This window comes from Podarcis vaucheri (genome assembly GCF_965113315.1).
Source record: "Podarcis vaucheri genome assembly, chromosome: 1".
Classification (NCBI taxonomy): domain Eukaryota; kingdom Metazoa; phylum Chordata; class Lepidosauria; order Squamata; family Lacertidae; genus Podarcis; species Podarcis vaucheri.
In genome coordinates, this window is record NC_138759.1 from 114,678,862 (window position 1) to 114,694,798 (window position 15,937).

General features: G+C 41.6%; 2 long non-coding RNA genes across 2 annotated transcripts in view; both read left to right on the forward strand.

Annotated features, from left to right (window-relative positions):
- The window catches only part of LOC309519965, a 28,058-nt gene extending 27,511 nt beyond the window's left edge, over positions 1 to 547 (forward strand). The window contains exon 4 of the long non-coding RNA XR_014214089.1: positions 447 to 547. This is a non-coding gene — a long non-coding RNA (uncharacterized lncRNA). The remainder of the gene's footprint in view (positions 1 to 446) is intronic.
- Positions 548 to 9,960: 9,413 nt separating this feature from the next.
- Positions 9,961 to 15,937, forward strand: part of LOC309519990 — a 30,220-nt gene continuing 24,243 nt past the window's right edge. The window contains exon 1 of the long non-coding RNA XR_014214112.1: positions 9,961 to 10,159. This is a non-coding gene — a long non-coding RNA (uncharacterized lncRNA). The remainder of the gene's footprint in view (positions 10,160 to 15,937) is intronic.

The following is a 15,937-nucleotide window of genomic DNA, read 5'->3' on the forward strand; positions in this document are numbered from 1 at the left end:
CTGCATAAATTACATTAGCACAAACTGATGAACCCACAGAAAACACTTCCCATTGATAATGGTATCAACATTTAAGGAGCACCTACGATCTATTTGAATGCAGTCCAGAATAAAGAGACAGGACACACAATGGAAGAAAGGCAGAATGTACATATAAGAAAATAAATAAAAATGTAAAAACTGTCTAACGTGGAGCACAGGGCATTATCAACATCTGCAAAGGCTCTTTGAAGCATTGTCTTGCATTGCTTAGCAAATGGATGTATTCAGAGAATGTTCTGTGGGGCAATGAAAACTGCAATCTGAAGCATTAAGCAAAGGGGAAGTTTTAAAGGACCTCGCCCCCTTTTTCATTGTTCATTTTGTGTTTTCATTGGACACTGTCTTCAGTCTGTAAATTAGGGGCACATTCTCCAATCTGTCTAAAATATGTCTGGTGCTTTCAGGAAGTTGCAGAAAACCTGGGGAATTCATGCAATCTTAGATGGAAAACAACAAAGTTCTAGGAATCAGAAGACATGCTGGAGCTCTGCTGCAATCTACATAAAAATGAAAGCCAAATGAAAATTGAATGAAACAGAAGCAAAAGAGAAAAAGAGAGAGAACAATTGACTGGAGCTATATGCCAGAAATAAAAACAAATGAAATGAAATGAAACTTTTTTCAGAACACATCACATTGTGAATTTGTGTTACATATGAGAGCATGCTTAGTACTGAGCCTGGGATTGCACTGTGCAGTTATTCTGATAATTTGAATTTAGAAACATTTCTTTCCAAAGAATGTGATCAGGAAGAATATAAACTTGATTTCGTCAGTTTTTTGAATAGATAATATACTGCTCTCTGAATATCACACATTGTTTTCCCATCACATACTCATATTTCATTCATTGTGTAACAAAGAAAATGTAGAGTGTATAAAGTGTATAACTCCCTCCCCTTTGAACCAGGCATGCTGGTGCAAACTCATTTTTTTCCTCTAGCTGTAAGAAACCAATAATAATGGTTCACATGATCAGTAATCCTGGAAAACAATCTCTGAACTCATTTTAGGCTCTGGTTTATGTGCACATTCAGGAAGCAAATCAGAGAATAAATTGAGTTGAAAGTCAACCAGTCACCCTCTGGGAAAACCAGAGTTTCCTTCTTTCTAGAAGAAATGACAGTGTAAACCATCAAAGTCTTCATAATCTTGGTGGGCATTCACAGGTTTAAAGCAGGGGGTGGAATCCTGGCAAATGATCCAAAATATCTGGCAAGGGGATAGAAAAGGTGGTTAACCTGTGGCCCTCTAGATGTTGCTGGACTCCCATCAGCTTCAGGCAGCATGGTCATGAGGGGAATTGTTCTGCTTCTGGAAAACCACAAGTTAGCCACCCATGGCTTAAAGATTACCGTTTATTATGGCATAAGCTTTCATGGACAAGAGGCCACCTTATCTTATACATAATGTGCAGGCATCTCTGCACAAGATGCTGGGGTGTGTGGTGGGAATGCAAATGAATGAGGTCAGAGGGAAATGATATGCAAAAAGAGCAGTGATAATTATGTGAAAGCAAAATAGTTACAGTGACAATTGATAAGGCAGGGCTGGTGATAGGAGAAGCATACAACACTTTTAGATTAACATATGCAGCATGATAAAATTCTCAATTCAGCTGCGGGTGATTGAATATCCTGATAAATTATAATGCACCAAGTTTCACGCTGGAATTTCCCTTTGAAGTGCCTTTGTTAACAAATGGTCACTTGCAGCGTGTCCTGATGCACTGAAACGTTCTCCTGCTGGCTTCTGGATAGTGCCATTTCTGATGTGAGATTTGTGCTCATTTATTCTTTTGTGTAGAGACTGGTCTATTTGTCCAGCTTCCATGCAGAACACACCACAAGACCCATCTGCTACAGCCAAATACCTATGATATAGCCGCTCAATGATGTGAAAAATCAGGTAAAAAGGAGGCCAGACAATTATCAAGGAATACTCTATTAAAGGGAAGATCTAGAGGAGAAAATGGCAGCACACTAGTCATCTATAGCTCCTACTCAGCTTAGAATTGCGCTTCACACATCTAGTCCTTGAATGTTTATTCCAAGGCAGGAAAACCTGTGATCTTCCAGAGGTCCTTCAAAAGTGGCTGGACTATAGCTCCCACCATCCCTGACCATTGGCCATGCTGGCTTAGTCTGATGAGAGTTGGAAGACAACAGGCTCCCTAGCCCTGGCTTCTGCTGTAATGAATTTGTTAGTTTTACAAGACTGCCTTGATTTTGCTGTAAGGGACTAGCAAAGATATCCTTCCAGGATACAACAGAGAGCTGCACAATACTTTCCCTTTTTATGCATTATTCTTATGAGTAAGAAAATGCACATTCCCACATTGTACAGAAGATACATGTATTGGCTCTGCCCCATGACACCCTATAAAATTGGGGTTAGCCCTATGGACATATTAGGGGAACATGTGTGGACAAGGAGCTGACACAACTTTATGGTGTGAGCATGAGTGTTTTCCTGCTTGCATTTATGGAGAAGGGTGACTTAAGGAAAGGGTGGCTTGCAGAAGCATAAAACATATTGAAACTCCTTGTTCAGGTGGACTAAAGTTGCTTTCTTATAATAATATTTATGACATAATAACCTCTGAATGTTTATTGTCTTGTGAACCTTGGGGAACTCTTAGCAGTATAGTATTCTTCACTGCTGGAAGAGTCTGGATATCAGCACCAAGGAGAGCAGCACAGAGGTGATCAGTTGCAGCGATGGGGTGAAATCTCCCCCATGGCAATGCTATTCTTTGCTCAAACTGTTTCTACAGAAGTATGTGAAATTCATAGTATCACTGTACCACAAGCAGTTGTAATTAAGTCAGGCAACAGTTTCAAGAATTAAAGTGAAAGTCGGCATGAACAAATAAAGTCAAACTCTGATTCACAGCCTTTACAGTGAGATCTGTTAGAGAGAAAAATCGCTATGATAAAAATGGAATAATTTATTTATTGTTTATTGGGTGACCACTTCATATATCTTTGAGTAACATGGAGGATTTTCCCTGGAATTCTTCTCTGTCCGTATCTATGGTGGAAGTGCCATTTAATGTGCTCCCCCTTCCTCTGTCTGGATGTCTATGAAAATTGCTAAGACAGCTTGTCACCGTGCATTTTGAGTTGTGAGCTGAGCTAGCTGGGATTAATGGTCGAAGTCATTTGGAGTCTGTGTTTTACTCTCCTCTCTGGCAATAGGCCACCTTGACATTTTTGGTCCCCCAGTTAGAGATTGTTCTAACAGAACACAGATCTCCCTATGAAGCCAAGAACCTTAGGAATGTGTGTAGAAAAAACTGATCCTGGTGGGTGAGGGGACAACGTGTCTCCACTTGTGGAGACCAGCCCCTGTTTCTTCACTGATTGTTATATAACTTTAACACTTTGATTAAATTGCATGAATACAAAACAGTGTTTGGTTGGCAGACACATAAAAGCTGAGTGTAGCACTTGAGTTTCAGCTGAACAGCAGCTGTTTAAGTTATATAGGAAAATGTCAAATGGACCACTTGGAGATCCCATTAGAAGTAAGGTAAACCTGCTCCTTTCTCAGGAGGTAAGGGCCCAACCCAACCCTGTTTTCCTTGTTCTGCCCCTTCTTTCCCACTGAAGATGCTTTCAAACAGGAATGGGAAACCTGTGGTCCTTCAGTTGGGTTCCAACTCCCATCAGCCCCAGCAAGCATGGCCAATGGCAAGGGTTGATGGGAATTGTAGTTCAGCAGCATCTGGAGGGCTACAGGTTCCCCACCCTTGCTTTAGAAATTTGAATTCTCTAGCAAAAAAAACTATTCCTCTCTTCTACTGAGTCTCAGATCAGAATTTGATGGTCCACTGGTTTCTACTGTCATCTGAATGTTGCAGTGGAGGTCCATTTTAGCAAATGTACACAAATAGTGGTTTTCTGTCAATGTCAATGAAAAACAGTATGCGTTTGCCATCTCTGTAAAACTATACCCATTTAGCCATAAGGGCATAAATATCAAAACAAAATTACATATGTCATTTTAATTCTAGCTGACCAAATCACTTTGGAAAAGAAAGGTGTTGTCCTGCCATTAAAGTGCTGAGACTTTAAAGCAACACAGGTTTTTAAATACCAAGTCATGTTTCTTTGAGGAGAAAAGAAACAGAATGAAGGAAGGGATGATGATTTAGGAGGAAAGAGCAAAGAATTTGTACAAATGAAAATAAAAACATCATAAAAAGGAGGGAAATCACACAATATGTATATATAAATGGTGGGAGTGGGGAGGGTGGGGTATTATTATTATTATTATTATTATTGAATACCATCTGCTCCAGGTAAAAAGGAAGTACAACAAAGTGGATGAAAACCCCTTGTGATTCTTGTGAATGTGGGGGGTAGAGGATATATATTTTGTATGTTTAAATAAAGAAATACACCTCAGGTTATTGTTGGAGAAAGGGTAGAATGGAACTATGTAGGAATCCATGCAAGATAAGGTTTCTTCAGGTGGTGCTAATTGCTGAGAACGTGGGTCAACAATTTCAAAAATATCTGACACTGTCTTGGGCAATTTTCAAGGCAAACATTGTGATTTTCTTCTTTTACCTCACAGTGAGAAATTCACCTAAATTTTGGGGCTGGGAGGAGGGCTCCTGAAAATTCATTTCACACCCATAATCAGGTTAATAATTCCAACCTTCACTCGGGAGAGGTCTGTGAGGATTAATGTTGCAATTATTGTAATGAGCTTCATTATCTACTAATTAAAAAAAAAAGATTCTGTAAGAAATCTGTCAGTAACTTTATCCAGTCGTAGACACTTACTGCATTTAATCCCGAAACTTTTCTTGACATTAACTTTAATTGTTCTTCACCACCTTTGAATGGCTTTTTAGAAGAGCTTCGTACTTTTAAAAATGTGATCAGGCCTACAAACCATATAAAATAAAATAAGGTTTTTTTTAGCACTTCATTGACTCCCAACCCACATATGCCTGTATAAATATTTCATAATGCCATTAAATATGGGCTATTATTTGTCAACAATTTTGTCTGATTAAAGTGCTGCCACTTTAAGGGTAAATGAAAACATGCAGGCAGCAGGGCTTGCCAGGCAGGCAGCAAGAAAAAACTTCCCTTCACATTGTGCCAAATATATGCCACATGGATTTGGTCGTGTTGAACATATTTAATTAACATAAATGAGATATAATGTGCCCCCCCCTCTCTCTCTCTGGCTTTTAAAGTCTGTAGGTTTGATGAACCCTTTGCGATTAAATTTAAATGTAAACCCTCCCATTCTGCATCTATCTCTGCAATGTGGCATATCAATGAGTTGTCTCATATATGCAGATGCATGCGCACGTTGGAGAAAACGGATTACAGGCAGAGATGATATAATTGAGATCAAGTTATGTGACTGAATAATGACATATAATTTCGGCGTTTCCCCTCTACACACACACACACACTCCCTTCTTGCATGAGTGTAGGTCAGATTGTTCTGCAGCAACAACAGACAGAAACACACCAGAGGAGCGTTCAGTGAGTGACCCCCTCTGAATATTCACTGCTATTACCCCAGAGCAGAGTAAATGCATCACAGATTGGCCTAGAGGAAGCACATTCTCTAGATCCATTTCAGTCTGGCTCCAGGCCCAAATTTTGCACTGAAACAGCTTTAGTTGCCCTTATAGGCACTGACTCCTAGTGGCCAAGGCAGTTTCAGTGCCCCCAAGGTATTTTCAGAGGGCGTTTTGCTCTGCCCCCAGCTCCTTGCGTTGTCATGCATGTGACATTAAGATGCCATGTGATGTTGCATCAGCTCCCCCAATCCTCTGAAGAAGCTGGTGCCTCTAGTTGCCCTAATGGGTGAGGTGGGAATCCAAACCTGTTGGTTTTCTGTAACCTTATAGTGGCTTTTGACCACGGTGCCACAAAAACATAAGAGCCTTCTGGATCAGGTCAGTGGTCCATCCAGTCTAGCATCTTGTTCTCACCAACCAAATGCCTTAGAGAAGCCCACAGGACATGAATGCAACATCACACTTCCCTCCTGAAGCAACTCGAATTCAGAAGCATGCTGCCTTCAACTAAGGAGGTAGAACAGGCATAGGCCAACTCGGCCCTCCAGATGTTTTGGGACTACAACTCCCATCATCCCTAGCTAACAGGACCAGTGGTCAGGGATGATGGGAATTGTAGTCTCAAAACATCTGGAGGGCTGAGTTGGCCTATGCCTGAGGTAGAACATAGCCATCATGGTCAGTAGCTATTGATAACCTTATCTTCTATGAATTTGTCTAATGTGAACATAACCTTAGTTTAGCAACTAATGCCACTTCATTTCACCAATTTTATCTATCAGTTTGATGGCAGAATGGTCTAGATATACACATGTCGCCACATGTGATCATTCCTTTGGATTGTACTCATGTGGGAACATGCATATATGTACACTATGGCTGTACACATGTGGAACACTACAGCTATTTATCATGTATATCTTTATAGCTGCTATTGTCAACCTACGCTGTCACATAATTCTGTTATTTCAGTTTGATACATCAATTTGTATGAAATGTAAGAGTTCTTCCTTTCTTTTCCTTCCCCTGCCCCTTGTGTAGTCATTCCCTTTGGCATTTAATTTCTCAACTTTGTGAGGTTCGACATAGTGCATTGCACGGGAATTTTTACCCCATTAGTCTGATTTAAGTGGGACCTTCCAGACTGTTGCCTGCAGGAGGAAAGAAACTTTGTCAGTTTAATAATCCATTACATTTTTTGAAACTTAATATCACCCTCAACCATGGCCCCCTTTCAAGAAATGAAAGTATCATTTTCATATTCTTCTCAGCTTCAGCTGATTTATTTTTGTAACTGTCAGACCTGAGGATTTATTGTATCCGTTCCACCACCACCCCCTTGCTAAAATATCTTCCATCCTTCAGGTTGAAAAGACTGCATGGATTTTTCAAAGCCACATGTTGCACTGTGTTATCTAATTGCTGTGAACTCTTCCTCGAGAGTGAGGCACTTGACTCTTACAGAACTACAGAAACTGAGATAGAAGTGGTCGTTGTAATCTATAATGCATTTCACACCAATGCTTCAAAGTCATACCCCTTGCAGGGGCCTTTCCACAGCCTTTATCCTCCACTGACCTCAATTGTCTCAACAGACTTAACCCTTTGTCCAGCTGCTCCAGTAAAGACACATGCCTTATTGTTTAATGTAAATCTTCACTACCACCATTTAAAGCTGTTGCTTCTTGACCTACCCTTTAGGTCCCTTTCATCTTATTTTCTTTCGCTACTTGTTACTGCTCAGCTGAAGAAAGAGGCTGACACCAAATCTGGGAATAAAGTTTCAGAAGATGATAGCCACTGTCTGAGGTCAGTGAAGAAAGGGGTTTCCTAAACTGTTCCCCAGGAAGGGCCTGGCTTGAAGTTTAGATGAAGCTGGACTTTGTTGCTAAAAGAGTTTATTGTGAATTTACCGGTAGAACTTTTGCAGGACAAACCTATGCCTCCTCAGCCCTATTGAGTGCAATGGAGGTAACTGTGTGAAGTGGGCCCATGGGTGTGTGGCATCAGGTACAGAGCAGATGGATATGCGGCCAGAACAACTGTGCAACTGAGCTCCCCAAGGACAACTCAAGGGTGCAGCTAATCATTACAGAAAGCAGGCTTGAATTCACCACCCATCAGCTGTCAGGTGATGATTTCAAGCTGGTTGATCAGTAGCACTTCAAAGCAGTGTGCAGAGCTCTTTGTGAGCTATGTGTGGTGCTCTGAAGTCCCAACAATGATCACCTGATGTCACTGTGACATTGGTCATTGACAGGTGGGCAGTCATGGCCATCTGTTAAATCTGACCTATGATGGGTAGGGCGAATAAGGAACTGGCCCACCAGACAGATCAGGTTCTCCACCCCTGGGGTACAGGATTTCATCCTCACTCACTATGTCTTAAGAGCTAGTCTCTGACCATGATATCTATGTTAGCCTTTGACTATTTAATTGTGAGTGCTAGGAATGGGCAAATTTGCCAGTTTCAGTTTCTCCCAGTTTCTCATTTTTCCAGTTCTCCAAATTTCCACATCGGTTTGCATTTTTAAAAAAAGTCTGCATGAAAATGCCCCTTCCAGTGAGCACTCAGGGCTGATTTCCTTCAGAATGGATAGCTTTGATCTTCTTGCAGTCCATGGGACTCTCAAGAGTCTCCCCCAGCACCATAATTCATGGATGATACAGAAATGCAAATGTGACTAATCTACGGTTATGTGACCCTTCTTTATTATTTCCATGGCTATTTCCATCATGATGAAAAATGACATTGATGTTTGAGATACTTGCCTATGAAAAGGAATATCATCTTTTTCCAGGTTGTGCTTTTGTATATTTGTTTTCATTTAGATTTATTATTGCATTGTTATGCTTTCTTTCCTGTTCAAAAGTGCAGGTATGAGTGTAAGGCTATAACTTTAATAGAAGCATATATGTTTATGTCTTTCCTACACTTTCCTCAGTTGCAAATGACCTTTGAGGGAGAAATTCTGAAAACCTTTTGATGGCATTTCAGGTATTCTTTGTTAATGAACAGGACTGCACCTAGAAAAGCAGACAGACAGACAGACTTTCCCAAGGAATAACAACAAACTGTACAGTTACTCTTTGCAATGGCATCTCCATGGATGAGCAGAATATTTTTCTGTGCCTTTGTCTTGGAAAACACAATTAGCCAACAATAGCAAGTCAATAAAGATCCCCAGCATCATTGTGAAAGGTCAAATTCATATAGCTTGGTGATGTATTAGAAAACTGCAGCCATTAAAATATATATCATCTTTATGCGAAAGTTGATAACGAGGGGAGAGAATGAGACAGCCTTTCATCCATTCTCATGCTGATGAAAACTAATGAAAATGAGCAATATTACAAGCTGTCTAATCTCATTTACAGTTCATGTGTCTGACTCGGAAATAATCACCATTTTGGTAACATGGATGCATCTTAATCTCAGTCTCATGGAAAATGGGATACAAGAGCTCTATGTTTACCCATAGGGAAGTTGATTTTGGGAGATAACATGCTTGTTATTGAGGGAAAGAGAGGATTGGCACAGGTTTCAGATATTCACTCTGGAGAGGAGTGGGGGGGGGGAGAGCCCTATGCCCAGGCAATCCTAAACGCATACTAAGAATTTGCATTTAATCTATTGGCAATAAGCAACCTTCCTCCATGTAAACATGAGAGAAACAGATTGATGCATTTGTGTTCAGATAGTGTAGGAGGGCTTGGTACAGGTAGCCTGGAATTATGTTTATATTGTTACTAAAAAGAAACTGGCAGTTCCACACTTTACAGAATTAGAGACATTCTTCAATGGCATGGAAAGAGGCAATAAGGATTTGGATGATAAAATGTGTTTTGGATGAAGAAACTTTAAATAGAAAATTATACATACAGCATGTTTATTTCACCTGCTTTTTTCCATTGTAAGGATCCCCCCCAACATTTTATCTATTTTAAGATCATACCAATTAACGCCCCCTACCTCTTCCAACGGGACGCGGGTGGCGCTGTGGGTTAAAGCCTCAGTGCCTAGGGCTTGCCGATCGAAAGGTCGGCAGTTCGAATCCCCGCGGCGGGGTGCGCTCCCGTCGTTCGGTCCCAGCGCCTGCCAACCTAGCAGTTCGAAAGCACCCCCGGGTGCAAGTAGATAAATAGGTACCGCTTACCAGCGGGAAGGTAAACGGCGTTCCGTGTGCTGCGCTGGCTCGCCAGATGCAGCTTTGTCACGCTGGCCACGTGACCCGGAAGTGTCTCCGGACAGCGCTGGCCCCCGGCCAATAGATGTGAGATGGGCGCACAAACCCCAGAGTCTGTCAAGACTGGCCCGTTCGGGCAGGGGTACCTTTACCTTTACCTTTACCTCTTCCAATACAACCTATGTCTGTTTCCATTGATCACCTATGAATGGGAAATATATTAAATGTCTCACAACCAGGAGTTTAACTGATGGACGGCATCTGAAGAAGAAGCCCCAAATCCCATAAGGCCGAAGTGCAATCATCTGTATTCAGGACCTGTTAGTGTGAAATTGGGAGTATCATCCAGAAAAATTGATTCTATGGTGCTAAGGTTAGTCACAATCATTCATATATTGTTATTTCAGCTGTATTCTTTGCTACTGATTTTAATATTTACTTGACTCATTTGAAAATTCTTTGGTTTTACAGTTAAGGGCGGGGACCCTGTGTCAAAGTATTTTAAATAAATAAATCAAGGCTTAACTTGCAGGCCTAATTAAAATAGTAACTCATTACTATAACAGGCCTAATTGAAATCTAATTGGATTAGGGCTACTGCATATTCATGGATTATTCATGTAATAATAATTGATTAGACAATCAATGTGTCCCCATGGAAACATCGGGAGATTATAACCATCTCCTCCTTCGATCATATTGTGAGGTCAGGAGCAAGTTCACATCTTTCCCATGAGCCACACAACTTGTGAAAGACAAACACCTCACCAGGCTTGACATTTCGTTTACCCAAGTACGGTAGTTGGAGTTCTTTCGAAAGAGCACTGCATGCAATGAATTGGAAAACAGGGTTTTAGGGAGAAGTGAAGTGAATGAGATAAAAATAGGAGGCGAAAGAAGAATTCAAAAGGTTAAAATAAAAAGCAGGACATGATCGGAAGGCACATAAAACCTTCACATAGCTGAAGCTACGCAGAGACTACATCTGGTCAATGTCTGCATAGGAGACTGTCAGGTAACCCATTATGGAAGGCAGGATATAAAGTTACAAGAAAATGAAATAAAATAATAACATGGGATTTCAGGATGCAAAAGGAATTATCCAAGTTTCCTCAGGGAAGTGAGCCTTTTTGTTGTTGTTTAATATTAAAACACAATTCCCCCCCCAAAAAAACCCCCAGACTGAACACCTACTTTCTTTCTCACACATATTACTGCTACCACTAATAGAAGGTTGGCTTCATCTACAGTATCAATGGTAGGCTTCTACTGACTTTGATGAGCTGGCATAATGCCACAGGCAGAGGCCAGAGGAGACCTGTGCAAAAAGGATTTGGAATGCACCCTGAAATGCACAATGCATATATACAACTGACACTAGGGTCCTGCCACATTGTTCATACCCCCAGCAGGCTGGTGGGAGGAGTAGCCATCAGTGATTCCCTACGTAATTTGGACATCATTACATATGATTCATGTGCTCTGTGCAGATGCCCACAAAATCCCCGAGGGGATAAACAGAGTTGCATCTACTCCTTCAGCATGTGAAGGTTTCTCACTGGTGCAATGTGAACATGGACCAGCCCTGCCCTTTAGCACACTTTACATGCTCCTTGTATACCTTTTGGGATTTTCTCATGGCAGATTACACAGAGACCTCTAGCTAGCTCAAATATACTAAGTTGTAGAAAACGTAATGAAGATGGATTTGGGGAAACGTGTACATTTATATTGCTTCTCAGTGTTTTTAGTCAGGACTATTGGGAGTTATCATGAAATAATTATCCTGATCATCACTTCATCATCCTCTTTGAATGAAACTGTTTTTTCCCCTAGAACTGTAGTAGAATGACTGCACAGCACTGCAAATAACCAGCTTAATTTTAAGCATATCATTTATCTAAATCTTGCTGAAAGGTTATCTTTTTATAACAGCTTCTCAAGTGAGATCCTACAGTGTCCATAGGATTAGCTGCAGCGAAGAACTGTCTGAGTGCCACTGATAAATGTACCCAGGTGGCAATATGTAAACAAACCAACAAACCAATATATCTATTTGCTTTCTGTGTTTTCAAAATGAGAAAAGAAATTGCAGCCCGAGGACTGTTCGTAGAAACTGACACCCCCCCCACTCCACCCCACCCACAAAATCACCACAAAAAATTATCAAGAACTAGATGCGGAACTGAAATATCAAATAGAAATTTGGAGGAGCGAGGACAGTGCAGGAAAGTGCCATGAGGCATTTGGGTATTGCCTGTTTCCTCGCTTGTTTAAAGTTTGATGAGCTACAGGTGATATTTTATTTAAAAAACTATGCATACAACTTTATAAACCCGGAGGATTACCATGATGTAATCATTGCACTTGCCTCACTTCAGCAAGACATTAGAAACTGCAACATCTGGGAGGATGGGGAAGAGGACTTCACATCTATCTAGCATGGTAATCTCTGGGTCATGGGTTCGAGTCCCACATCGGGCAAAAGATTCCTGCATTGCAGGGGGTTGGATTAGAAGAAGAAGAAGAAGAGTTTGGATTTGATATCCCGCCTTTCACTCCCCTTCAGGAGTCTCAAAGCGGCTAACATTCTCCTTTCCCTTCCTCACCCACAACAAACACTCTGTGAGGTGAGTGGGGCTGAGAGACTTCACAGAAGTGTGACTGGCCCAAGGTCACCCAGCAGCTGCATGTGGAGGAGCGGAGACACGAACCCGGTTTCCCAGATTACGTGACTACCGCTCTTAACCACTACACCACACTGGCTCTCGATGAGCCTTGTGGTGCCCCCCAACTCTACAATTCTATGATTCTAAGACCACACCTCCTCTGAACCTTGAATAAGGCAGTGACTCCTTGGACTAGTCTCCCAATCTTCCACAGCAGGTCTTGGGATATGGTTTCAGCAGGGAGGAGAGAAAGGTAAAGTCCTATTGCATATGTGAAAGTCAGTTGCATTCATGCACATTCAGCAATTGGTACAACCTCTAGCCCTAAAGGCTTTACTTCAATACACTGTATGAAATCCCCATTTTTATTATTATTCACTTGATGGCGAATCACTGACTCTGTATACACCATTTTGCATTGAACCAATTAAGCAGTGGTGGTGGTGGGAGCTCTGGTCCTTGCCTGATGGGACAACTTTGTTGGTTACCATCCTATATCACTGACATGTTACATTCTCCTGTCTTGAGAACCTGATATTGCCCTGTTTGAAAGTATTCCAGTAGATGGATAATTTAGATATCTGAGAAACATCTGTTCCAAATACATTATCCCTTGCTGAAGGGGAAAACTAATTTGTCTCTGTCTACTGGATCCTTTACAGTCCAGAAACCCCGTGCCTGAAGCAAAATGTGTTCAAATACCATACATTGCATTATATTTTTAAAGGAAGTTAGTCAAAAGTGCAGCTCTTTAAGAGCCAACAAGAAGGCAGAGCATTCCTGTCCAACTATCTCTAATCTAATCAGTGTCCTGGTTTTCATTTTTCACTCATGCTGATACAATCCTTCATTTTAATCATCATCATCTTATGCTATCCATAGATCTGTATGGATCTATGGGAAGAGGAATAGTATTAAGATTGCTACTTGTGTTCTTTCAAGTTATGGAATGAGTCCCAGAATGACTCGTGAAACCGGATCTATGAAAACAACTTTGTGGAATGATATATATAGGTGCTTACATGATCTTTGGAGTTGAATCTTTCAAGGTTGAAGTCTTTGTGTCTGGAAAAGGAGCCCCCTTGTTTATGGCAGAGGTAAGGGTGGGAAAATCAGTTGCACCATTGATGCAAGCATTTCTCTACATGCCCCACACTGACCATCACATATGATATTAAGTGTGGGGCAGATGAATCTGGTGTGGGGGAAATAGTCTCACAAGCCAAATTGGAACCTGTGTATGTAGATGGAAACCAGAATAAAATTCTATGTTCAGAAGCTTATAGAACTCTAGCCACTGATGAAAAAGGTGATGGAAAGTCCGAGGGTGACAATCAACTAAGTTTGTAGGCCCACTGAAATGAATGAACATGGCTAATTTCAATAGGTCTTCTCTGAGTAAAACTTAGTTGGTTCTCACCCCAAGAACACATGCTACTGAGCCAATGAAACCAAAAGGCAAACCCCCTGGTGCCCTGTTGAAGTTGATGCAGGAGATCAGAACTTGTCTAAGGGTTCATCTACACTTACCTTCCACAAGATCGAGCCATAGATCGAGCCATAGATCGAGCCAAGGGGCGAAGGAAAACTCTCTAGCACCCGAGGCGGGATGTCAAGGGCCCACAAGTCCAGGGCAAACCGCCCGGCGGCACATGCACATGCGCAGCTACATATGGCACCGACACTCATGCACTGTACAGGCGGCAGCGGGATCCTCCGCTCACAGCGGTGTGGTCCTCCACTTGTGGCTGCAGCAGGGCAGGGCAGGGCAAACCGCCCGGCAGCGCATGTGCAGTGCTGCTATGTACTGCGCATGTGCGGCATTGCTACATATGGCGCATGTGCGGTGCCGCTACGTATGGCGGCGGCGCGCCTGCACTTTACAGACAGCGGAAGGATCCTCCACTCGCAGCTGTGGTGATGCGATGGCAGCGGCTCACGCTGCTGTGCCCGGGGGGTGGTGGGGTGCCGCCCCGCAGGGTGCCTTCTTGTCACCCCCCTCAGAGATGGCACCCGGGGTGGACCGCCCCCGCCCCCTTCCTCTGCCACTGCATAGATCTGGGCTTCACAGGTCCAGGTCTGAGCACACACTTTATTTATTTATCTATTTAGCCAGCCCTGCTGTTTTCCCCATGAAAACCCACTCTTTGCCACTGAATAAGAGCAAATGGCAATCCAGGGAAAACCCAAATTGCTCCAAGTCAGCGGTAAAGATAGGGCTTCCCACAGATTGCCATTTGCCCTGATTCAGCAGTAAAGAGCAGGCTTTTGCAGAGAAAGTGGTGGGGTGGGGGTGGCTAAGTAAGTGGTCAAACACGGACCGAGAAAGTGTGGACCTATGTCTAGAAAGTGCAGGGCAAAAGGTAGGTGTGGATAAGCCCTAAAATTAATGATGTGTTTGCCCAATTGTGCTCATGCAAATTGTACTTTAGCACTAGTCACATTCCAAATATTGAACAGAAGAAGCCCAATCAGGTTTTGCTTTGAGATTTTCACCTCATGTCTTTGAATAACAATCTAAGTTCTTGCTAGACCATAATGAGAGTCTAGCTACAGGGACTTTATCTTTGTTTTTAAGGAAGATGATAAATACAAACAACATTTGAGTTAAACCTTCCCCAGCTATTTAATAACTTTAAGCAAAGATGGATAGAGATTCCTTTATCACACAAGGGAAGGATGAACTGATTTAAATGAGTATTCTCCGTGGGATACTGTTACTATTTTAAGTTCTTCCAGCTGCGTTCTTCATATGGTGGATTTTAACAAGTGGAATTTATTTACAAATGAATTTGTGCAGAGCTAAATGGAACTGAAATGTTTTTCCTAAGAGAATGGTTTCCTTTTTACATTTCAAATATCCATCTTCTTAATATGAAGTAGAGTTGCAAGATGAAATTGCAAGCAAATCTTCCTATTTCATATCTGTTAGCAAAAGCTGTGATTTCTGTTCTCTCATTGTGTTTTGTTTCCCAGTATTCCCATTGTGAATGTGGTTGGATTTAGGGCTCTTTTTATGGGGTAGTGTGCAAATTAAAATGAAATTCATAAACAGCTCCAAATCAGTCTTTATCTATGGTTTCAACAGTACAACATACAATATGGTGAAATGTATCTGCTGAAAAAACCGCTAGACCAGAAGTTAATCTTCTCTACTTCTTGGTCATTAACCTCTTCATGGCATCAACACATTAAGCTGAACAGGGATGAGTGAAACTGTCAAGTTCAATTTCTCTCTGTTTCTTGTTTTTCTAATCTTAAATTCAGCTCTCCACATTTTCACATCAGTGTGCATTTAAAGAAAATGAAAAAAAAAGAAGGCTGCATGAAAATTCATCAGCATTTTAGTGAAGATTTCACCCACTATATGAAATTTTGCATGCAATTTTGCCTAACGTACGTATTTTTGCAACCAGTAATTTTCTGCACCAGTTTTCTAATCTACCCAGATATATGCAGTCTGGGACAGATTACTTGGCTGG